At 48.2% G+C, this 25505-nt stretch overlaps 1 long non-coding RNA gene across 1 annotated transcript in view; it reads right to left on the bottom strand.

Moving 5' to 3' along the window:
* The window catches only part of LOC105739935, a 105745-nt gene extending 82389 nt beyond the window's left edge, over window positions 1–23356 (bottom strand). Inside the window, exons 1-3 of the long non-coding RNA XR_001115924.2 lie at window positions 23338–23356; window positions 20117–20307; window positions 19343–19564 (exon numbers count right to left, since the gene is read on the bottom strand). This is a non-coding gene — a long non-coding RNA (uncharacterized LOC105739935). The remainder of the gene's footprint in view (window positions 1–19342; window positions 19565–20116; window positions 20308–23337) is intronic.
* Window positions 23357–25505: the final 2149 nt, after the last annotated feature.

Below are 25505 nucleotides of genomic sequence, written 5' to 3'. Positions count from 1 at the left end.
GATGAAAATGACACCTGAAGCAGAACTTGAGGCAAAGGTGAGTGTTCCCAGCAGAGGCAGCAAAGGGCTAGCAGGATAACTTTAGCCAAAAATCTACAGTTCAAGGACTTTTAATAAAAGTGGGGGAGGAAAGAGAATTCACAGATATTTAGTACTTTTAATGTGCATGACCTTAATTAATCCTCATATCAACCTGGGAGGTGGGTGGTTTTGTGCCCATGTCTACAAGAGAAAACATTAACACAAACATGTTAAGTTGTTCACACAGGTTCTCAGGGGTGTTATAACTGCAGGAACTTCTGGCACCTCATGCAGGAAGGGTTTCTGGGCTCCCAGGTACTCTTCCTATTCTCTAAATCAAATCAAGTCCTGGAAGCTGCTCAAAGCTCACCCTCTTTGGAAGCCAGGCCCTTGTGCCTTTGTTTAACAATGAACATGATTTCATTCCAGGCTGGCCTAGTTCAAGTTGACCTGAGCAGGGATGTTGTTAGGGAGGTGGGTGAAGGAGTGCAGAGCCTTCCTTTTCCCTCTCTGGTGCCCATCAGAAAACATGATGCAATGACTCTTCTCCATGCCTGTAACCCCAACTTCCCTGGCATTCAGCTCTGAGTACCCTCTTAGACCTCTACCATCCCCTCAGGGACCATGAAGTCAGGAGCTTCAAGGGCCATGCCAGGGCAAGAGAAAGGGAGAACCTGGGTGCAAACTTGCCGGTGATGTGACACTTGGTTGAGTGACTTCACTTCCCTGAGCCTCTGTTTCCTGCAAAATGGGAATAGAGATGTTCACCTCACAGGTTGCTGCGAGAGTCTTCAAGATGACCGTGGATAGAAAATGTACAGTCCATAGCATGCACTCACCAAATGCCAGCTTCCTAGGCTGTCATCCACAGCCCCCACGCTTCCTTCACTGTGACCTTGGCCATTTCTGTGCATCACCACCATGCACCATGAGCTTAATATTTTTCTATAACTTGACTCACTTTAAAAACTCAAACTCACTTCCACAAGTAGAAAACTAGTAGTACTCGAAAGGCATTTATTCATGTGTTTAATCAATAATTATCCAGCACTCACCATGTACCAGGTACTATTCTGGGGGCCACGGGTATAGCAGTGAACCAATGACCCCTCACCCTCATAGAGCATGCTCTCCAGACAGACAGCAAATAGAATATGACATCAGTAGCTGTGCATGCTGTAAAAACGAAGACACCAAGGAACAGGGCTAAACTAGAGGGATTGAGGAGCAGGAACTCATGTAGTGAGGTCAGCAGAAGTGAATTTACCCCGAGGTAACAAAGCTAAGCTTTAGGGCCCCTTGCTCACTTGGGCCCCTTCTTGTTCCCATGATAAATGCTTCCTGACCAAATTTTGTATTCACAATTGTGTATTCTTTTTCTTAAAAACCACTCTCAAAAATCACATAAACATCAGGATCCACAAAGCCTGGCTCTGCTCCCAGAGGTCAGGAAAGGCCTCTCTGAAAAGGTGACATTTGAGCATGGACCTGAATAATTAGAAAGGAACCATTAAAATGAGCAAAGTAAGATTCTTGGCCCTGAGACAGAGAGCCAAGAGATTCTGAAAAGGTCCCAAGCTATCTGCTTTGTAGAGTTAAAAGGCTACATTTAAACTTATATCTCAGGTCAGATCTCAAATAAAGGTGACCCGAAAGTTTCTGCATCTCCCCAGAGTCCCCACCCATGCTAAGGCCTCAGCCAGGCCTGAGAAGCAGGCATGGGAGACAGCAGGAGAGCTTAAGAGGATAAGAAGCACTAGTAGGCCTGGGGTCACAGAGAATGGCTGTGGATAGAGACAGGAGGAGGAAGAAATCAGGACAGACAGTACCAAGTGCTGATGAGGATGTGGAGCAACTGGAATGCTCATATACTGCTAGTGGAAATGCAAAGTGGTATAGCCACTCTGGAAAACAGTTCAGCAATTTCTTATAAAATGAAACACATATTCAACCTATGGCTCAGTCATTGCTCTCCCTGGTTTTACCCTAGAGAAATGAAAACTGATGTTCACACAAAAATCTGTACATGGCAGTTTCTAGGAGCTTTATTCATAATAGCCAAAAACTGGAAAAAGCCAAAAATAGCTCAGGTGTCCAACAACAGGTGAATGGATGAACAAATACTGGTCTATCCATACCAAGGATTACTCCTCAGCATGACAAAGGCACAAACAACTGATCTACCCAACAACACAGATGAGTCTCACAGACATCATGCCGAGTGCAAGAGCCAGACACAAAATAATCTATCTATATGGTTCCTCATCCAACACCAGCTATCCCAACCAAAAGCAGGTGGAGGGCAGGTACAAAGGGACATGACAGAACTTTAATAAAAGAGAAGATTGAAATGTTCTATCCTTTGATTGTGGCATATTATGCCTTGGTTACAGATGCATACACTGAGGCCTAAGGTCACATAGCCAGTTACACAGTGACCTACCCTGCCTGGGCAACGTGGGAAGCCCAGGTCCTCTGATCTGGAAGCCCAATTCTTTCCCTTCCCTCTTCTCCATACATCCTCCTCCATGCAGAGGGGACATAAGCTGGGAGACCCTTCACTGAACCCCAATGGCCCAGAGCCTAGCACCAGGCTGGCAGAGCCAAAAAGAGAGAGAGCTAGAGGGAGCTCTGAGAATTTGTGAGCTTGTAATTATGGGGCTGTGGCTAGGTGCCATTGTAAGGAAGCACTTCTTCCTGGGCAGGGCACACCCAGTGGTGGGAGGGAGTGGACTGGGAGGTAGCCCTGGCTTTACCCAGAAAGATCCTGTTTCCCCTGGCACTTTTTCCAGCGTGGTCTGCCAGGAGAGATTAAGATCTCAAAGAGCAACACGATGCCACTGGAGAAGGAGATTAGTGGATTCTGGGGTGCTTGTCTCCCTGAGAAAGGTGGTTTGTTTGAGATCTGACTCCAATCCCAGGATGAAGCTATGCCAGGTCCCACTGGAGCTGACATAAAGAGAGAGAAGGCCCCTGAGGCAGGGAGGCCTCTGGCCTAACCTAACAGGATGGAGCTTCCAGAATCCTGAGGGAACCATGGAGGAGGCTCTGGGGTCCCATGGGAGCCGTAGCTCCAGCACTCCTGCTGACGGTGAACTCTGCTACAGACCAGACCCCTGTGTTGACTGAGAACACAGGTGGCGTTGGTCCTGCAGAGCTGGTCCAGAATGGAAAGAACCTGGCTGGTTTGCTCCGGAGTGCGACGGCCTGGACCCACAGGGGTTGGGGGAAGTTTGTCTCTCAAAAGGGAGGGGAAGGAATAGCCAGTTGACATGGAGGCTGGCAGAACTTTTTAAAGTAAAATGTAAAACGTGGAAGGTTTTTGATGTTATCGCTGTTTGGAGCACAATGAGACACCTCCTGGTGACCCAAGAATCTTCTGTCACTTTTCTACTACCTGCGGTGGCTTTAGAATGGGAAGATTAAGGAGAAAGTTTCAGGCCCTACGATTGGGTCAACTGCAGGGAAGAGATAAAGAAACAGCTGAAACTCACAGTGAAAGGAAAATCAGACTCCACTGAGGCAGCAGTCTGAAGCCAATGTGGATGGGGACAGTTTGCAGGAATTTGCATCTTACAGGGCCTTCCGTTCCCTCAGGCATGAAATGAGGACTTCAGTCACGCTCTTTCAGATTTTCAGGGGCTGGGGCCACTGGCTGCCATCTGAGATACATGTTCACAGGGGATGGGAGCAGATGGAAAAGCAAACATGGTGTGTCTCCTACTCTCAAAGAGCATCCAGTGTAGTTCAGCAGGTGAGCCAGGCTCCCAGCAAGCTTAGGAGAGTAGAAAGGGGCACGGCGGAAGGAACAGAGAGAATGATGGAAGGAGATGGAGGGAGAGGGAGAGAAAAAAGAGTGGGGAGAGGAACCATATAACACTCTTGCTATCAGAATCGAAAGCAGATGGAGGGCAGGTAAAACAGGACACAGAGAACTTTCTGGGGAGATTGAAATCTTCTGTCTTTTGATTGTGATATATTATACCTCTCCCTTTGCACTGTGCACAGGGCAAGAAACACATTGCACGTGTTCTGGAATTTGGACTCCCACCAACTGCTAATCTGCTCCTAGTTTCATCTCCCCCAGCCACTTGTACCAATGCCCTCTTGACACCACCGCAGACCCCCTTGACCTTCTTTCTTATCCCTCTCAGCCCCGAAGCTACCAGCTCCAAGCAGCTTTGCTTGTTTTGTGAAGGTGCAAGCTGTCCCAGTCTCACCTCTGACTCCTCCCTGTCCTCTTTCATCTGCCCCAGGCTTTCCTGACGAAGCGGCCCCGAACTCACCTGGTGCTCACCCAAATGCAATGTAGCATAAACACTTCATGGGTTACCCGGATCAAAGAGGGGATGAATAAATGGCACCCCTTCTTTCCCAGGCAGGCAGTTCTGGGGCTCATTTTCAGGAGGCTTCTTATAAGGCCCCACCACATTGAGCAGAAGCAAGTCCGTCATGCCTCCTTGGACCAGTTGCCCCCTTCCCAGCTTCCTAGGAATGTACTCAAAGAACTCATCCCGCAAAAGCCTCGATTTGGGCCCTGCTTGGGGGAAACCAGGCTAGGACACCCTCATCAGGATGCATCTGCAGTGCCCTCTGGGAAGAAGCACCTTGGGACTGTGGGGTTGGCTTTCTTGGAAGCCAGGACTGCCCTGAACTCCCCATCCCCAGCAGCAGGTGCACAGACAGGCTTTGCAGACCACTGGGCCCCACTTTCCAGCCTCTCTGCTTGGCTCCCACATCCTGACTTGATTGTGTTGAAAGGCCCAGTCTGGTCCCCAGATTGAGTTCTTTAAATAGCCAGTAGGTGTGTTTACCAAGAGTGTACTAACCTTCCACTAGCAGGGGCAACACGATACATTAGTTACTTGATGTTTGGAGGTTGCTTTGCTCAAGGCAAAGTGACTGATCCACCAAACCTGTCTGGGGGCCTATATTCCAATTTGCCAGCCTGAGATCCTGGTATAAAGCCCAGAGCTGCTGCCCATCTCGATGCTAGGTGCCTGGGTTCCCAGCTCAGTTCTATCATGGGCACTGTATGACCCTGGAGAAATCTCCAGGCCTCTTTGTCCTTTCCCTGTGAACTGAAAAAGAATGAGACATTCTCCAAAGTCCTTCAAGCTGCAACAGGACTAGAGAATCATACTACCTCCTGTGCTCGGAGAAACAAAGCTGAGGTCTACCCTCAGAACTCCACCCCAGTTAACATTCTCCCTGCACAACCACTCCTTAACAGAACATATGTATCTTCACTCCAGGGCTTGTTGGCTGGTATTTACATGGGGAAAAATGTGTGTATATGTCTCCAAAATTCAATATAACTTTTTTAAAGAAATAATGTACAGTAAGAGAATTAAGGTGCATTCTAAATACAATTAGTAGACTGTCTGAATTAAGTTACATTTTGAAAAACATGAAAGTGGTGGCTAGGTGTGGTGGCTTGTGCTTGTAATTCTAGCACTTTGGGAGGTCAAGGTGGGCAGATTACTTCGGGCCAGGAGTTTGGGACCAGCCTGGCCAGCATGGTGAAATTTTGTCTCTACCAAAAATACAAAAATAAGCTGGGCATGGTGGCACACACCTGTAATCCCAGCTACTCAGGAGGCTAAGGCATGAGAATCAGTTGAACCCGGGAGGCAGAGGTTGCAGCAAGCTGAGATTGAGCCACTGCAATCCAGCCTGGGTGACAGAGTGAGACTCCATCTCAAAAAAAAAAAAAAAAGAAAGAAAGAAAAAGAAAAACATGACAGTGACAATAAAGTGGGTGGTTGCCTCTTGGCTGTTGCTGGCACTAAGAGAGGCCAGGTTCCTGTTTACAGAGCAACTGCTTGTTAATGTCTATATTAATTATGTGGTGACCAAGAAGCAAAGCTTTAAGCATCTTACAACCTAGTATGACTGTTACAAATATAAGCATTTTACTGTATTTTAGTTCGATTTTAGGAAATTGGTTAAGGGACTGGGTTAACCAGTAACAATATAACTTTTTTCCCTTTAAGAATAATGGAAAGACAATAAACAAAAAGACATGGAAGGAAAGGAAATATGTTCCCAGAAGCATTTTCACACAGAACATCTCATTTTGGGGGATAGATTACTGACATGAAACAGGAGATGTCATGCAGTCTTCCCGACTGACAGAGCAGCTATATTCTTGGAAAATTTGGTATACGTTAAAGCCTTGCAAATATGCTTGATGTTTATTATGTAAAGCAAAGTTGAGTTTTTAGATTAGATAATCATCTAATCTACATCAGTGTCCTGAGAGACATTTGAAAGTTACGTGGAATGCAAGACAGTCCCTTATTGTGAGACGACCCACGCATTGCAGAGTGTCTTGTACCCTTGGTTTCTCACAGGCCACCCAATCATGCCAGCAGTGGCCTCCTAACATCGTGACCACCAGAAATACCCTACACACACATTTTTAAAGGGCCACCCGGGGTGTTCCCATCTGCATGGAAAATTTGCCCTAAAGAAGAGTCATCACATACACTAGAGTAGCTGTGGGTTGGGTGTGGGGATGGGGCATTTATTATTTATTGACGGTTTCAAGAACTTCCCCATTCTTTCCATGAGCTTTGTTAGTTTTTTTTTTTTTGGTGAGACATGGGTGCAGTTTGAGACAAGGTCTCACTCTGTCACCCAGGCTGGAGTGCAGTGGCATGACTCACTGCAGCCTCAACCTCCCAGGCTCAAGCAATCCTCTCACCTCAGTCTTCTGAGTAGCTGGCACACACCACCACACCCAGCTTTTTTTTTTTTAATTTTTAGCAGAGACAAGGTCTTGCTATGTTGCCCAGGCTGGTCTTGAATTCATGAACTCAAGCAATCCTCCCACCTCGGCCTCCCAAAGTGTTGAGATTACAGGCGAGAGTCACCACACCCAGCTTCTGTGAGCTTTTAAAAAAAAAAAAAAAAAAAAAAAGGAAAAGTGCAATGGCATTCTAATATCATAAACATTCACTCTTTACAGTGTACAATTCAATGGTTTTTAGTACATTCACAAAGTTGTACAACTATCACCACTATCTAATTCTAGAACATCTTCATTGCCCTAAAAAGAAACCCTATACCTGTTAGTTGTCATGCCCCATCCCCCTCTCCTTCAAGCTCCAGCAACCACTAATCTACTTCCGTCTCTATGGATTTGTCTATTCTGGACATCACATAAATGGAATCATATAGTATGTGGCCTTTTGTGTCTCTGGGTTTTTCACATAGCATAATATTTCCAAGGTTCATCTATGTTGTAGCCTATATAAGTACAACATTCCTTTTTAATGGCTGAATTCACTTATTCAAATCATTGTATGGATATATACTAATTTATCAATTCATCATTTGATGGACAGTATTTCCTCTTGTTAGCTATTATGAGTAATGCTGCTATGAATATTCACATAGGAGGTTTTGTGTAGATCTGTTTTTGATTCTTTGGAGTATACACCTAGGAGTGAGTTGCTGGGTCATATGGTAACTCTGTTTAACTCTTTGAGTAACTGCCAAACGTTTTTCCAAAGTGGCTGCAGTCCCACCCACTACGTATGAGGGCTCCGAGTTCCCCACATCCTCGTCAACACCTATTGTTATCCATCTTTCTAATAATTGCCATCCTAGTGAGTATGAAGTGGTATCTCATTGTGGTTTTGATTTGCATTTCCCTAATGACACCAAGCTCTTTTCATGTGCTTGTTGGCTCTTTGTATATCTCCCTTGGAGAAATGTCTTTTCAAGTCCATTGCCCATTTTTAAATTGGGCATTTGTCTTTTTGTTGTTGAGTTGTAAGAGTTATTTATATATTCTGGATACAAGCTTATTGTCAGATACATAACTTGCAAATATTCTCTTCTATTCTGTGGGATAATCTTTCACTTTCTTGATGGTGTCCTTTGAAGCACAAAAGTTTGTGATTTTGATGATGTCCAGTGTCTTCATTCTTCTTCGTTCTGTGTGCCACAGGTTTTTGAACCAGTTGCCCTGGCAGCCACACCTGCCCGAGGAAAGCCAGGGAATGAGGCTGCTGTGACTTGAATGGAGGTGACATTCTTCCAGTTTCAAAGTCTCTTGCTGGCATTCCATAAATAGAGTCTATTTTCTCTGGATAAAAAGCTGTATTCCTGTCCAAGTTCAAATCTCCTCAGAATGGGTAGCTCCAGCCCTACCAGTCATTCGTGCCTTAGGGAAAACTACTCTCTCAGACCCTTCCTTACAGCAGACTGTGCTGGGTGCTGTGGAGAGAGGATAGGGACCCTGATCCTGGGGACAGTGTAATCCAGGAGGGACACAGGAAAGGCATGTTGGACAGTGTGGAAGGCCCATGCCACCTCTTTAACCTCTTTACTGAGAAAAGTTGTCCACAAGCTGTCTCGTCCATGGGCCTTAGCTAGAAGCCTATCTGTTCTTTACCTCAAACCACACTTTCACGTTTAGCCAGCAAAGGACCCCGTTAAAATGCACATATGTTTCCTGGATGGGGACACACTCATAGGATGCTGAGACTGGACTGAGAAGGATCCCAACACTTATCTCTTGCAGCTCCTCTAGATCTAAATGAAGAAATCGAGGCCCAGAGAGGGCAAGGGACTTATTCCAGGCAACACAGGCCTCAGCAAGTTCATAGCAGAGCAGGGACCACACTGCCCTCCTCCTCCCCATTGACCTCCAGCAAACCTGTTGGCCCAAATGGGATTCTTAGGCATCTGGAGAGAAGCAGGGCTGTCAGGGCATGGGCAGTTTGCTTGTCAGAAAGAGACTCAGATAGTCCAGTGTCCCAGAAAGTGAGCCCCACTGAAGAACCAAAGCAGGTGTCCACAGCAGCACAGGGGCTCTAGACACTGAAGGGCAGGGGCCTCGCCTCTTTGGGACTACCCTGAAAATCACATGACCTTTAATAGCAACACTGGCTGCCCTTCACTGAGTGCTCATAGATGCCAGACACTATGCTAAGAAATTTACACGCATCATTGCCTTGATCCTCCTGAGCGCTCCATGAAACAGGTGTTAATTTTTATTCAGTGAGGCCACTGAGGCTCCAAGAGGTTAAGTACCTGCCCGGGGTCACATAACTAGAAAGTGCTGAGCGGATTTTCAACTACAAATCCACAAACTCCAAAGCCAGTGCTTGCAGTTACCATACTGATCTTGATTTCGGGAGGCCCCTCTAGCTCTCAGCTCTCAGGTTCAAGTTTCCTGAGTGGGTGAGTGGGCTGGGGTGCTGCTGCCTATCTATTTCAGGCTGAGCTTTGCTCCTAAGCACTCAAAGCCCGGGGTCTGTTTCCCCAGGGAAGCTGCGTCTCTCCGCCGAGGTCGTAGCGCCCCCTGCTGCTCACTCCCACGCTCTTCTGCAAGAGCCTTTAATGCTGCAGGGCCACCTGTTACAAGAGACCCTAGGGGGTCCTCGAATGAGACCCCCACTTTCCCACTAACACCTTTATCCTCTTGAAAGCCCTCTTGGGTTTTCAGGCAAAACAGAGAGGAAAATAAATGTTTATTTCTGGCCTTCTAGGTCTATGCCTAGGGGACCCCAAAAAACTCACATCTTTTTATCCTTCCATCACAAAACAGGCAAAGAGGAACTCTGGACTTTGTATCAGATACTAACTGTCAGATCCTTCATATCAGGAACAACTCCTGTTCTCCGTGGTCCTGCAGATTTGTGCAACTGAGTCTCTCATGTGCAAAATGGAGACAAAAGTGCCTACCTTTCTTCTAGGAAGAAAAAATGAGATAGTGTATGTTTAGGGCGCTGCATTTGGTAGGTACTTAATAATCAAGCTCTTCTCCTTCCTGAGCCGCAGTGTTCTCTTCTGCTGATTTTTTTTTTTTTTTTTTTTTTTTTTAGATGGAGTCTCGCTCTGTCGCCCAGGCTGGAGTGCAGTGGCACAATCTTGGCTCACTGAAACCTCTGCCTCCCGAGTTCAAGTGATTCTCCTGCCTCAGCTTCCCAAGTAGCTGGGACTACAGGCATGTGCCACAGTAGCCTGGCTACTTTTTTTGTATTTTTAGTAGAAACAGGGTTTCATCATATTGGGCAGGCTGGTCTAGAACTCCTGACCTCAAGTAATCCATGTGCCTCGGCCTCCCAAAGTGCTCAGATTACAGGTATGAGCCACCACGCCTGGCCTGATTTTTATTTATTTTTTTAATTTTTTTTTATTATTATTATTATTTTTGAGACAGAGCCTCACTCTACCACCCAGGCTGGAGTGTAGTGGTGCAATCTGGACTCACTGCAATCTCTGCCTCCCAGGTTCAAGCAATTCTTGTGCTTCAGCCTCCCGAGTAGCTGGGATTATAGGTGCCCACCACCACACCCAGCTACTTTTTGTATTTTTAGTACAGATGGGGTTTCACCATGTTGGGCAGGCTGGTCTCAAACACCTGATCTCAAGTGATCCGCCCACCTCGGCCTCCCAAAGTGCTGGGATTATTGGGCACTTGCTCAGTGCAGGTACCTGGCCTTCACCTGCATTACTTCACTCATATCACAGTAATACACAAGATAGAACAGGGAAACTGAGGGCTGGGTGCCCAGAGGAGTCAAGCAACTTGCCCAAAGCCACACAGCTGGCCAGATGTGGAGCCAGGATTCCAACCCAGGCAGCCTGGCTCCTGGTGCCAGGCTTGCAACCCTCACAGTGTCTTCTGGCAGCAACATGGCTAGGACAATGCCTTGTACATTATGGAACGTGCAGAGTCTCTGCAGGGCTGGGGTGACATGCAGGAGGAAAATTAGGAATTAATTAGTAATTAATCATTGAAAAACGAGGCTACAGTGAGGAGGCTCTTAGGACTTGCATTCATCTTGGCAGACTTCCTGGAGGAGGTAAGGACTGAGCCAAATCTCACTATGTCAAAGGGTCCAACAGTCAGAGTGACTGGTGGAACTGGCTGCCCTCTGGAAAAGTGCCTATCAGAGAAGAGTGACATTTCTCAACCTCACAGGAGCTGAGAGAAAGCAAGACAGGGTGAGACTGTCAACAATAATGAACACATTGCTTAGGCAGGTGTCTGTACAGGCCAGGCACAGTACTAAGTGCTCTGTAAGAATTCTCTCCTGCCAGGCGCAGCGGTTCACACCTGTAATCCCAGCACTTTGGGAGGCCGAGGCGGGCAGATCACCTGAGGTCAGGACTTTGAGACCAGCCTGACCAACATGGTGAAACCCCGTCTCTTCTAAAAATACAAAAAAAGTAGCCAGGCATGGTGGCACACACCTGTAATCCCAGCTACTTGGGAAGCTAAGGAGGGATAATCACTTGAACCTGAGAAGCGGAGGTTGCAGTGAGCCACAAATGCACCATTGCACTCCAGCCTGGGCAACAAGAGTGAAACTCCATCTCAAAAAAAAAAAAAAAAACTTCTCCTTTAATCCCCCAATACCCCTGTAGGGCAGCTACCATTAACACGCCCCCTTTACACTTGAGGAAGCTGGGCTTTGGAGCGACTGACTTTCCTACATCTCACAGCAACTAGAGAAGGAGTCAGGATTCGAACCCAGAAAGCCTGACTCAGGCCTCTGCTATACACTCAAGCCGTGTAGCTACACCTCCTGAGAGGAGAGCCCCTGGCAGGGGTTATTTTGTGTCATCTCCATGTAGACAGCCCCCCTGGACACTCTCCCTGGTGGCTTTGCCCTGGACTGAGGCAAAACAGGAAGAAGGAGAAAGCTCTCTTTCTCCCTGTGTCCCCAGCATCCAGAAGGTGCCAAATGGAGGATGCTTGGAGAATGAAGGAACCAGTCCAGCAGGGAAAGATGGATTACCCGTGTATCTGCTGCCCCCTCCTGCCCCAAAGGAGAACTGCAAGGCTCACCTCCCTTTCACCCTACTGGAGAGAGGGTCGAGGCAGGATTTCCCAAGCCCTCTCTGAAGAAGGACCAGGTTGCCACTGGTTTTTTGTTCCTGTTTATAATTTTTTTGTGTGTGTGTGTGTGTGTTTTTTTTTGTTTTTTGAGACGGAGTCTTGCTCTTTCACCCAGGCTGGAGTGCAGTGGCGCGATCTCGGCTCACTGCAAGCTCCGCCTCCCGGGTTCACGCCATTCTCCTGCCTCAGCCTCTCCGGGTAGCTGGGACTACAGGCGCCCGCCACCACGCCCGGCTAATTTTTTTGTATTTTTAGTAGAGACGGGGTTTCACCGTGGTCTCGATCTCCTGACCTCGTGATCCACCCGCCTCGGCCTCCCAAAGTGCTGGGATTACAAGCGTGAGCCACCGCGCCCGGCCCCTGTTTATAATTTTTTATTATTAATTGCATACATTTGTGGGGTCTGATGTGATGTTTGATATATGTATACAGTGTGGAATGATAAAGTCAAGCTAATTTTAACAAATCCATCATCTCGCTTACCATTTTAGTGGTAAGAACATTTGAAATTTACACTCTTAGCAATTTTGAAATTTACAATACATTATTATTAAGGATAGTCACCATGCTGTGCAATAGACCTCAAAAAAGGTATTCCTTCTGTCTAACTGAAACTTTTACCCTTTGACCAAAGTCTCCCCATTTCCCCACCCAGGGGATCCTCCCACCTAAACCTCCTGAGTAGCGTGTACCATCACGCCTGGCTATTTTTTGTAGAGACAGGATTCCGCCATGTTGCCCAGGCTGGTCTCATACTCCTGGCTTCAAGTGATCCTTTCCTCTTGGCCTGCCAAACTGCTGGGATTACAGGCTTGAGCCACTGCACCCTGCCAAAAGTTTCTATATGCTTACTCTTACATTCTCAGCAGGTACTTGCTGTATCTGTCTCCATATAGACAAGTAATAATATTTTGGGAGCCAATGCAGTCCTCAGACTATGCTGTGAGAGGCACGGGTCCAAAGAGGACAAATGACAGGCCAGAGGCCACCCGGCCAGTACGAGGAATCCATTTCCTCGTGTGCTACCTCAGCAGACAGCCAGAACTCCTCTGCCGTTTTGAGACTCAGGTCCCACTGCTGACTCAGGGTGCAGCTCTAGATCTGCAGCTGGAGCTGAGGGGTAGCTCAGGACAAGGACAGAGCCCCAGGGACAGTGGCTCAAAGTCAGCCCCTGAGCTCAGCCCTACCCATCTGTGAGAGACAGGCAGAGAGCAGAAAGGCGGATGCTGTCTCAGTCAAGGAGTCAAGACAGCCTCTGGAAATGCAGGCTGGGAGGGAGGGATGGGATCTGAACCTGACGTAGGGCTGCGGATGGTAGCACTCTGGGTGGCTTTTTGTTTTGTTTTATTTATAGACAGGGTCTTGCTCTGTCACCCAGGCTAGAGTGCAGTGGTACAATCACAGCTCACTGCAGTCTTGACCTCCTGGGCTCAAGCATTCCTCCTGCCTTGATCTTCTGAATTGCTGGGACTACAGGTGTGCGCCACTGCGCCCAGTCAAGCACCCTGAGTTTCAGAGCAAAATTGTCTATGATGACTTCCCTAAATTTATATCCTTGTCTTAGGGCTCAAGACAATTCTGGGGCTCTCCTGAGGAGTGGGGATTCCTGCTGATGTCACATCTTTTCAGGGGGCTGAATCACAACTTCCTTGGGAGACAGTCATTAAAAAACAATCTTCCCTCGTACCTGAGCTTTCCTCTCTATCTCACGCCTAGGTCGGTGCTTCCTGCACTGCCTCCATGGGCCTCCCCGCCTCCCTCCCTCAGGCACTTTTCCACTTTTCCAGGAGCTGGAGGGTATTTCTTCAACAAAAACCTACTGTGTCACTCCCTCCTTGAGGCTTGAGGATAAAGAACATTCTAGAGAGGCCAGGCATGGTGGCTCACACCTGTAATTTCAGCACTTTGGGAGACTGAGGTGGGCAGATCACTTGACATCAGGAGTTCGAGACTAGTCTGGTCAACATGGCGAAACCCCATCTCTACTAAAAATACAAAAATTAGCCAGACGTGGGGGCATGAGCCTATAATATCAGTGACTTGGGAGGCTGAGGCACAAGAATCACTTGAACCCAGGAGGCAGAGGCAGAGGCTGCAGTGAGCCAAGATCGTGCCACTGTACTCCAGTCTGGGTGAAAGAATGAGACTTTGTCTCAAAAAAAAAAAAAAAGAATGTTCTAGAAGAATGTCCCATCACTGCGGTAGCTACTAGTCCATGTAGCCATTGAGCACTTGAAATGTGGCTACTGCCACATGTTGAAATGACAATATTTTGGATATATTGAGTTAAATAAAATATATTATTAAAATTGAGCCAGGTAGGTTAGACACAATGACTCAAGGCCAGGTGCGGTGGCTCACGCCTGTAATCCCAGCACTTTGGGAGGCCAAAGGTGGGTGGATCACAAGGTCAGGAGTTTGAGACCAGCCTAACCAACATGGTGAAACCCTGTCTCTACTAAAAAAAATACAAAAATTAGCTGGGCGTGGTTAGTGGCGTATGCCTGCCTGTAATTCCAGCTACTTAGGAGGCTGAGGCAGGAGAATCGCTTGAACCCAGGAGGTGGAGGTTGCAGTGAGCCGAGGTAGCGCCACTGCACTCCAGGCTGGGTGACAGAGTGAGACTCCATCCTAAAAAAAAAAAAAAATTGAGCCAGGTGCCTGAAATCCCAGCACTCTGGGAGGCCAAGGTGGGTGGATCGCTTGAGGTCAGGAGTTTCAGATCAGCCTGACCAACTTGGTGAAGCCCTGTCTCTATTAAAAATACAAAAAGAAATTAGCTGGGCATGGCAGAGGGTGCCTGTAGTCCCAGCTACTTGGGAGGCTGAGGCAGAAGAATCGCTTGAACCCAGGAGGTGGAGGTTGCAGTGGGTCGAGATTGTGCCACTGCCCTTCAGCCTGGGCGACAAGAGTGAGACTCCGTATCAAAAAAAAAAATAAAATAAAAGTGATTTAGCTTGTGTCCTTTTCCATTTTTGAATGTGGCCCTAGGAAGTTTATAATCGCCTAGGTGGCTCGTCCTATTTCTATTGGGCAGGGCTACTCTGAGCTTGGCCCTCACCCAGTCATCTCTTCCACTGCCACTCTCCTTACACTCAGTTCCACCCACACCACATCCCTGCAGTTCTATGGATGTTTATCTAGCTACTCCGTGTTATTTAAGAGCAGCTTTCTCTGCAGCCAAAACATCTCCTCCACGAAGCCTCCCTAACACCTTCCAACACAAGCCCACCCCTTTGCCCCGCCCTTGCCTCCTGACAGCTGCTGCTCCTTACCACAGACCTCCTAAACACAGTATAACCCTTGAAGGGTCTTTATTCCACCAGATAAGAGACTTTCAAGAGTTAGGACTTGATCTAACTAATCTCCGCATCTCTGACATCGAAAGCAGTGTTTGCCTAATGATAATTCGTGGATACATGCTGAATAATTCAATGAGTGAATGAGTTAGTAGACAAATGCGTCCAGTCCATAGAAAGAAAGGAGAATTAAAACAAACTCCTGCACCTGGGAAGGAGCAGACTGTCAGGCAAATCGTCAAGACTGGATTCTGGGAACAAAACCAAGCCCAACAGGGGTACTGAGAGCTGGGTGGCAGGTGGCAGGCTAGGCCCACTCACTCACTTGTCAGCAATTCACTCCATTCTACCAACCTTGTGGCATGCTCCCTTCAAAACCAGGCCACAGGAAAATCACATGTTGCTACAGGGACCTCCAGGGCACCTAAACCACATCTACCAAATCCAGGACTACCAGGGACATGTAGTGATGCGGTTGGACCATCCTCAAGGCCCCCCACCTGAGAAGTGTTACACTATCTCCTTCAGGGATTGCAAACTCAAATGGCCAGGCACGAGTGCAGTTGTGGCAGAGTAAAGACTACAGGAGGTGGGGGCAGAGACGAGTTGAAGAGGCGGCACAGCCCAACCCAAAAGGACAGCAGCAGCGGTGCTGACTGCATCATCAGACACATACCATCCAGATCCTCCAATGTTTAACAAGAAACCAGAAATCCACAACTTGGGTAATGTTTCTAAATTTATTTTTTTCGAGACAGTCTTGCTCTGTCACCCGGACTGGAGTGCAGTGGCGTAACCATGGCTCACTGCAGCCTCAACCTCCTGGGCTCAGGGGATCCTCTCGCCCCAGCCTCCCAAGTAGCTGGGACTACAGATGTGTACGACCACACCCAGCTAACTTTTTTATTTTTTTGTAGAGATGGGGGTCTCACTTTGTCGCCCAGGCTGGTCTCAAACTCCTGGGCTCAAGCACGCCTCCCATCTTGGCCTCCCAAAGTGCTGAGATTACAGGCCTCAGCCACCGTGCCTCACCTGCTTCCCAATTTTTTAAATTCTGTACATCATGCTCCTTGGTATTCACCCAAAGGAGTTGAAAAAAAACTTATGTCTACACAAAACCTGCACACAGGTGTTTATAGCAGCTTTATTCATAATTGCCAAAACTTAGAAGCAACCAAGATGTTCTTCAGTAAATGAATGGATAAACCGTGTCACAACCAGAGAGTGGAGTATTATTCAGTGCTAAAAAGAAATGAGCTACCAAGCCATGAAAAGACATGGAGGAACCTTAAATGCACATTACTAAGCGAGAGAAGCCAATCTGAAAAGGCTACAGACTGCACGATTCCAACTAGATGACATTCTGGAAACGGCAAAACTATGGAGACGGTAAAAAGATCAGTGGTTGCCAGGGTTGGGGGAGGGAGGGATGAACAGGTGGAGCTCAGGGGACTTTTAGGGGAGTGAGACTGCTCTGTGTGATGCCTCAATGATGGATGCATGTCATTCTACATTTTCCAGATCCACAGAATACACAGCACCAAGAGCAAACTCTCATGTAAACTATGGACTTTGGGAGACGATGATGTATCAGTGCAGGTTAATGGACTGTAACAAATGGACCACTCACTCCCTGCAGGTTTTTGATGGTGGGGGAGGCTGTGCATGTTGTAGGGGTAGGTGATATATGGGAAATATCTGTACCTTCTGCTCAATTTTGCTGTAAACCTAAAACTGTTCTAAAAAATAAGGTTTATTTTAAAAAGAAATAAGTATGTAAAAACCTCTGTACCTGCCGGTGGTATACCTGGGGTGGGGGTGAGGGGCAGAAGGGTCCATTCCCCAGGGTCAGGCAATGAGTCTGTAGAGAATGTAACAATAGTGATAAAACTGAGTAGAAGCCAGTCTGGGCCGGGCGTGGTGGCTTGCGCCTATAATCCCAGCACTTTGGAAGGCCGAGGTGGGTGGATCACTTGAGGTCAGGAGTTCGAGACCGGCCTGGTCAACATGGTGAAACCCCATCTCTACTAAAAATACAAAAATTAGCCAGGCATGGTGGCGGGCGCCTGTAATCCCAGCTACTCGGGAGGCTGAGGCAGGAGAATTGCTTGAATCCGGGAGGCGGAGGTTGCGGTGAGCCGAGATCTCGCCACTACACTCCAGCCTGGGTGACAGGGCAAGACTCTGTCTCAAGAAGAAAAAAAAAAAAGAAGAAAAAGAAGCTAGTCTGCTTCTCATCCTGACCACGCACTGGGAATTCTAAATGACATTAGTGATAAAGCACCCTTCCCAGCCCCAGCCCCAGTCCACCATTGATGCAAAGCAAGCAAAACATGTCCAGAGCCCTCCAATTGGCTGCTCCTCAGCCAGCCTGAAACCCAGGGACTAACGAACTCAAGAAATGCCTGAGTACAAGAATCAGTGAAGAACAAGAGGCTTAAAGTTATGATCCCCTGAAGCTGACTCAGAGACATCCAGGCAGGCCTGGGGCCCTGGGACCAAGTGTAAGATCCTTTCCTGGAGCAAGGCAGGTCTAAAGTAGGGCCGGCCAGGAGTGATAGCTCAGGGAATCTCAGAGAGCCCTTATCTACCCTGTTGCAAGCACGGGCTTCCCTAAGGCTGGGGGCAAGGCGGAGCCTACAGGGTGATCTACAGATCTTACCTGGGGCCAAGAAGGCTGCTGGAGTGGGACCAGGAGGCCTGAGGCTGTGACCTCCTACCCTGGGCAGTTCTGCTCTCCCGTGGCTGTGGGGCCCACACGCTGTCCCCGCTCTGGGGAGCAAGGCATGCAGGCACCAAACGTGGAGTCAGGAAAGGAGAGGACTTGGCCAAGCCTACACATCAGGCCACACTTGCAAAGCCCGTTCTTCACTATTCTCTCAACACCACCTTTTGAAAGCTTCTCTCACATGAGCTCCGCCACCTCCATCCCTGCTGAGTGGCCAAGTCACCATGCTCCCCACGGAAAGACCCCAGGCCTCTGTCCACTCTTGCTCAGTCTCTGTCCCCTTTTGCTGAGTGTTTGATATGTTCCTGGGATGAGGGCCATCTCATGACTTTCATATTCCACCAAGGACAGTGAGTACCAAACTGACGAACTTCATTCCACTGGACTGGGAGTCAAGAAGCCATACTCTGTTACCACTTAGCTATGTGGCCACAGCCACGTCACCTGCCCTCTGAGCTTCCTCTTCCACAAATGTAAAACCAAGAGGGCTGGATGCTCTCTGAGGTCCCTTCTAAATCTAGCATGCTGAGCTCCTCTGGGTATATCTATTGCCCATCCCCTCAGGTAGGGGATGCCAGCCCAGTGCACAGTCCAGAGGAGACACCATACAGAGCAGAACACAGAGGAAATGGTATTAGCTGTGTATCTCAGGTTGTCCCCAGGGCTGGAGAGACTCAAGAAGGCTTCTGGGTAGGCTGAGCAGAGAGAACACTGCAGAGGGGAGAGGTGACACGGGTCAGCTGGGCGAAGGCATTTGCTGGAACTGAGGGAGCGCTCAAGGGAAGTAAGGAGGGTCCTCTCCCCGAGAGCCTCCCCCACAGCCACTCATCCTGTCCCTCTGCTCTGGGCCCCACCCCCACCTCTAAGTCAAGCAAACCCAACTTCTTGAAAGCAAGCAAACAGCCACGGAGCAAGACGTACACACTTCTCACCCATTCCCAGCCAAGGGGAACAGGCTATAGTTTGTTGACAGTGAGAAAAGTAATCAATTTTTCATTACCCAGTGAAGGCAACAGAATGTCTCAGGATGTCAACAGTTTCCAGGCAACAAAGACAAACCAAATACACAGGCCCCTCACCTGAAAGCTGTTTCCTTTACAAGCATCAGCTTGGATGAGAGGAGAGCATGAGAGAGGCAGAGGCAGGTGAAACCACTTGGCAGCCGCAGTGTATGAGTCAGACACTGGGGCTCTGTGGTTGTCTGCAGTGACCCCATTAGCAGATCTCATCAGACTACGACTCAAAGCAGAGCCTGCATTGGGGGAGGATTCAGGTGCAAGATGTCGGAGCAAGACTGGAGAGAGTGGCTAATGTGGCTTATTCATTCATTTATCCAGCAAACATTTTTTTAGGGCTCTTAGGCCCTGGGCTTAGGCCTGAGGCCCCAGTCTAGCTGGGGAGATGAGCATGGAGACAGCGTCCCCTTACCTTACGGATGAGAAGACTGACAACCAGAGAGAGGAAGTGACTGTCCCAAGATCACAGAGCCACACAGGGGCACTTGGCAGCTGTGCCGCGGGTCTCCAGCATGCAGCAGGCCAATGCACACGGAAGGAGGCTCAGGAAGTGGCTGGCCCGGACATAGTCTCATCCAGAATTAACACAGGGAGCTTTCCAGAGACCTTCAGCAAAAGTGTTCAGATACTGAACCTAAAAAGTAAAAGGAGATCATTAGAATCTCTTATGGTGCCTATATTATTGTTATTTTTAACTCTCAAGGTGATTCTAACCAAAACAGAAAGGATGGCCCTTTCTGGAGCTCCTTCCCCAGCACAATGTCAGGCCTCAGAGCTCCCAGGATGTCTCCTTGTGTTTACGTTAACGTTTCTCAGTGAATGTCAATGGAGACTCGAGAATAAGTCAACACAGGTCCTCACAATAAATGCCAAGGCTTGTTAGCAGAGTAAACCGTGTGCTTAGCCTGTCTTAAAAGAATCTTTGCTGAGTAAACACAAGAAAGGCTTTACTTGAGAGTCAACAGAGCAAGGAGCTGAAGCACCCCGCTGGGCTGGAAGGTGACTCCACTGGCACCGGCCGCAAGGCCCATCAGGGGCCCTGGGAGGGGAGTCGGGATTGGCCATGTGGGAGCTGGAGCATCCTCAAAAGCCCTTCATGGCAATGTGAGGACACCAGGGGCCACAGAGGTCAGGGGGCTTGTCGAAGGCCACACAGCTTGTTGAAACAGAACTAAGTCTCTCTTACCCAGCAGCCTCTGCTCGTCCAGGGAGCCCAGTCTCTTGGTGAGGAGGCAAAAACCCAGTTTACAGAAAGGAGGACCTGGGAATCAATCCCATTTGCTCTAAAGTATGAAGAAACTGATGTCTTAACCTTCCCAGGGCAGTTTTGGTATTTAAAGAAGACTACAGGGAAATGAAGCCCTAATGGCGGCATGTCTGAAATGACAGCAGAGGGAAAATATTTTGGGTCCAAATAGGGCTTCTAGCTTTTTCGGTCTCTGAATGTTCACACTGATTCAATATTATCCTTGGTGATAGTGGATAAAAAACAAGCCTTGTGGTGAAACCCCGTCTCTACTAAAACTACAAAAATTAGCCGGGTGTGGTGGTGCGCGCCTGTAGTCCCAGCTACTCGGGAGGCAGAGGCAGGAGAATCGCTTGAACTCAGGAGGCAGAGGTTGTAGTGAGACGAGATCATGCCACTGCACTCCAGCCTGGGTGACAGAGAGACTCCGTCTCCAAACAAACAAACAAACAAACAAAAAACAAGCCTGAACTGCTATCTTTTCACCACACCCCACAACTTCTTTGATGGCCTGATATGCATGAGGTTCTCATTTTCCCAAGTAAAGAAAAATTATGACCTGAAATCTTGGACCTATAAGCTTGTTAGTCTCAAAACCCAAGTACAACCACTAACTTAATATCTCATTTAACGTGCCACCAGAAAAAAACCTTCCAATATTCAATTTTTCATTTAATTTGTGAATTCCTTTCCTCTTTCTCAAAAGAATTTGAGTATAGATCAAAGTACAACTATGCAGTAAAGTCAATAAAAAAGCTGCCAAAATTTTTATTTTAAAAATCAGTACCAAGAAAAGGAGGAGGAGGTAAATACCTTACCCATTTGGGTTAATTTAATTACTGAGATTGGGCACCTGGTCTGGTACTGAATTTCTCAGCAGCTGAAGCAGAGAAGAGAGAGTGTGAAGTCACAGAGCTCTCGTTATCATACAGGAGGATGCGGACTAATGCCCCAGAGGACACAAACTTTCTCCTGCCCCTAAATTTTACAAGAATTTTTCACATGAGACCTTATTTAGGAGACCATAACAACATAACAGCCTGCTCAAGTTTTCTGGCAAAAGCAGAAATGGTTTTCATGTGGCCTTTTCTTCCAACAACCTTTGAGGAAAACCAAGGGTGCACCAGATTGCACAGTGATTCAGTGACATCTTTCTTTGTTTTTAAACAAGAAATGAACTTGAGCGTTTGCAGAGGCGAAGTCAAGCGTGCTAAGTAAACTACAAGGGAGGGAAGAGCATATTAGAGTTCTCTTGGTTTCCTCTTGGCTGGGTCATGGGAGGGCACACAAACATGCTTTCCTTACTAAGGTGTGGACTGACTCACTCATCCTTCGGCCAAGCAGCCAGACAGCCCTGACTGTGGAACTCACACCCTAGCCTAGAAAGCACTCTAGCGTGAAGGGGTCAATCCCGGTAGCCCTTCCCAGGATTGGCCACTATGGGGCAACACTGAGCCAGCATCTGGTAAACAAAAATTCCTTTTGTCAGCAAAGCCATCCAGCATATACGAAATTCTACCAACCCAATAATTCCTTTAACTCTGAAAATCCAATATTTGACCTTCCCCATAAAGGGTGTAAAAATAAAACAGTCTTTCTAATTGTAGAAACTGTTTCTTTGATTTCCTTTTTATTTTTTTATTTTTTTTTATTTTTTGAGACAGAGTCTCTCTCTGTCACCCAGGATAGAGTGCAGTGGCACGATCTTGGTTCATTGCAACCTCCAGCTCCAGGGTTCAAATGATTCTCATGCCTCAGCCTCCTGAGTAGCTGGGATTACAGGCACATGCCACCACACCCGGCTTATTTTTGTATTTTTAGTAGAGATGGGTTTTTGCCATGTTGGCCAAGCTGGTCTCCAACTCCTGGCCTCAAGTGATTCACCTTCCTTGGCCTCCCAAAGGAGTGAGTCACTGCGCCCAGCCACTTTTTAACTTTTTAGCCACCAATTCATATGAGATAGCAAAGAAACACTCAACAGTTTTTGAACAGGAACTATGCTAAGTGTTTTATATGTGCCATCTCATTTAATTCTACAAGAACTCTATGAGGTAGGTGTCAACATGATCCCCACTATGCATATGATGGAACTGAGGCACAGAGAGGTTAAATAACTCACTCAAAGTCACACAGCCCTATTTAGCAGCAATGGGATTTGAGCCAACCCAGGTAGTCTGATATCAGAGCATTTAACCGTGTCCCAGAAGACTTACATGATCTCATAGCTGGAGGAAGCATCTAGTTCACTTCCTCCTGAAGCAACACTGTCTTCCATATCCCAGCCTCAGCCTAACACCTAGCAAAGCTTTTCCTTATTTTTCTTATTTTGACCTAAAACTGTCTCAAAACTGGTCAGAGTCCTTCCTTCTAGAACTACTTGGAAGTTGAGTCTCTCTTCCACATGAAACCCTCTCCAATTTTAAAAAAATCAAAACTAGTGTTTTTAATTTAGGAAAGTAATGCATGTTCATGGTCTTTAAAAGTTCAAGCAATATAGAAAGGATAAACTGGAAAGCAAAAATATTTCTTCCTGCCGGGCGCGGTGGCTCACGCTTGTAATCCCAGCACTTTGGGAGGCCGAGGCGGGCGGATCACGAGGTCAGGAGATCGAGACCACGGTGAAACCCCGTCTCTACTAACAATACAAAAAAAACTAGCCGGGCGTGGTGGCGGGCGCCTGTAGTCCCAGCTACTCGGAGAGGCTGAGGCAGGAGAATGGCGCGAACCCGGGAGGCGGAGCTTGCAGTGAGCCGAGATCGCGCCACTGCACTCCAGCCTGGGCGACAGAGCGAGACTCCGTCTCAAAAAAAAAAAAAAAAAAAAAAAAAATATTTCTTCCACCCCATCCAATCCCTGTCCTCAGAAGTAACCACTGTAATTACTTTTGAATCCTCCCATAAGTTTTTTAATACTATAAACATATGCACATAATTGTGGTTCAGTGGGCCTTGGAGGGGCCCGGCAAGCTGTTTGTTTCATTCATTTTTGTGTTTTTGTTTACCAGCTTCCCACGTGATTTAGCTATTTGATAAAGAGCCAAAGGTAGAGCAAATCTTCCCTCTCCTTTCTCTGGGTAAAATCGCCTTCTGGAAATGAAGGCGCTGGGAACGGCTAGAACCTACTTCTGCGAAGCGAAGGAACAGGGATCTGGTGCTCGAGACCTCTCCTGGTAACGCCGAAATCTACTGCTGCTCCCCAGTCCTCCAAGCAACAGCCCGGGCTCAGGATTCCCAACTACAAATGCGCCCCACCCCATTCCTGCTGGGTAATGAAAGCGTTGGCCTCTCTAGACACGGAGGCTTCAAAACAGATCAGCTGCCTTCATCCACTAATCAGCTCCTGGCTTAAGACATTCCTCGGGCGGACGGAGGGTCAAGAGCATGCGCAGAAGCCGGCGGTCCCGAAGGCGCCCCCAGCGGTTAACAGGCCTCAGCGAAACTGGAAAGTTCGGCTTCCCTCGGCCACACTCGGCCTCCAGCCCCGCTTCTCCGCCCGCCTTTTCCTCCCGGCGCCGCGTAGGTGGGCGCGCCGCGGGCTCTAAGAGCTCGACTGTCGGCCGGGCGCACGCCTGTAATCCCAGCACTTTGGGAGGGCAAGGTGGGTGGATCAAAGTTCGCGACCAGCCTGACTAACATGGTGAAACCCCGTCTCTACTAAATTAGCCGGGGATAGTGGCGCATGCCTATAATCAGAGCTACTTGGGAGGCTGAGACAGGAGACTCGCTTGTACCCGGGAGGCGGAGGTTGCGGTGAGCCAAGATTGCTCCATTGCACTCCAGTCTCGGCAACAAGAGCGAAACTCCGTCTCAAAAAAAAAAAAAAAAAAAAGCTCAACTGTGGGCCTGCGACCTTCACGCGCCAGCGCAGGAGAGGTGCCAGGATCCCTGGGGCCGAGACCGGGGCAGAGGACGACACTTCGTCTGGCCGCCTAGCCTCGGCCTCTAAGCTTCCTGCATCTTCTCCTTCATCGTAGGTGATGTTGGACGTGGCAGAGGAGGTGACAGGTCACCCTGAGTGCGGGACTCCGTGTCCATAAGGAAGTGGGCCTCCAGATGCCACGCCTTTGCTTCTGCTGTGGCATCTGATGAGTTCCCTGTTCATCTCTCCAGGCATTCCCAGGGCAGTCAGCCCTGATGCCCAGGGGCTAGGCTTGCAAGACCACGCGTTAGGTTCGCAGAGCCGGAGTGCAAGGCCAGACCTGGTACCAACAGCATCTCCGCCTTCGTCCTCATCTGGTTCCCGCCTCAAACCTCTACGTGTGCGGGGGAGCCTGGAAGGTGCGTGCTGTGAAAGTAAATGAATGAATGAGGCTCCTGGGAGATGGCGGGCGCGTGTTTGCCCCTAAAGGGCTGCGACAATGGAAAGAGCATTTGCTAGTCTGGATTCATGGGTTCTAGTTCTGGTTCCATTCATCATTGCTGCTTAATAAGTTCCTCCTCCCATCTGGGTCCTAACTTCTTGTTTCTTTTGTTTGTTTTTTGTTTTTGTTTTTTGAGACGAAGTTTCACTTTTGTTGCCCAGGCTGGAGTGCAATGGCACGTTCTCAGCTCACCGCAACCTCCGCCTCCCTGGCTCAACCGATTCTCCTGCCTCAGCCTCCCGAGTAGCTGGGACTACAGGCATGCGCCACTACGCCCGGCTAATTTTGTATTTTTAGTAGAGACAGGGTTTCTCCCTGTTGGCCAGGCTGGTCTCTAACTCCCGACCTCAGGTGATCTGCCCGCCTCAGCCTCCCAAAGTGCTGGGATTACAGGCGTAAGCCACTGTGCCTAGCCGGTTCTAACTTTTAACATGTAAAAGGAGTGTTTAACTCTGATAAATATATATTGAAGGCCAACAAGGAGCCCAGCATTAAGTATTGGGGATACAGGTGAGCAAAACGGACAGCCCTGATCCCCAGAACATATGGTGTGGAGTAGGAGGCAGATTGTCAACAGTCACGTGGACGTAATTACACGTGTACATTTTTTTTTTTTTTTTTTTGAGACAGAGTCTAGCTCTGTCGCCAGACTGGAGTGCAGTGGCGCAATCTCGGCTCACTGCAACATCTGCCTCTCAGGTTCAAGTGATTCTCCTGCCTCAGCCTCCCAAGTAGCTGGGACTACAGGCATGCCCCACCACTCCCCGCTAATTTTTGTATTTAGTAGAGATGGGGTTTCACCATGTTGGCCAGGCTGGTCTGGAACTCCTGACCTCAAGTGACCTGCCCACCTTGGCCTCCCAAAGTGGTCTCACTGTTGCCCAGGCTGGAGTGCAATAGCATGGTCATAGCAAGTGCAAAAGTCTGGGGCATGAAACACACATATTTCTTGAATTGGACATTATAAAC

Source organism: Nomascus leucogenys, chromosome 6 (genome assembly GCF_006542625.1).
Source record: "Nomascus leucogenys isolate Asia chromosome 6, Asia_NLE_v1, whole genome shotgun sequence".
In the NCBI taxonomy this organism is placed as follows: domain Eukaryota; kingdom Metazoa; phylum Chordata; class Mammalia; order Primates; family Hylobatidae; genus Nomascus; species Nomascus leucogenys.
This window is presented reverse-complemented; position numbering and strand designations above follow the sequence as displayed.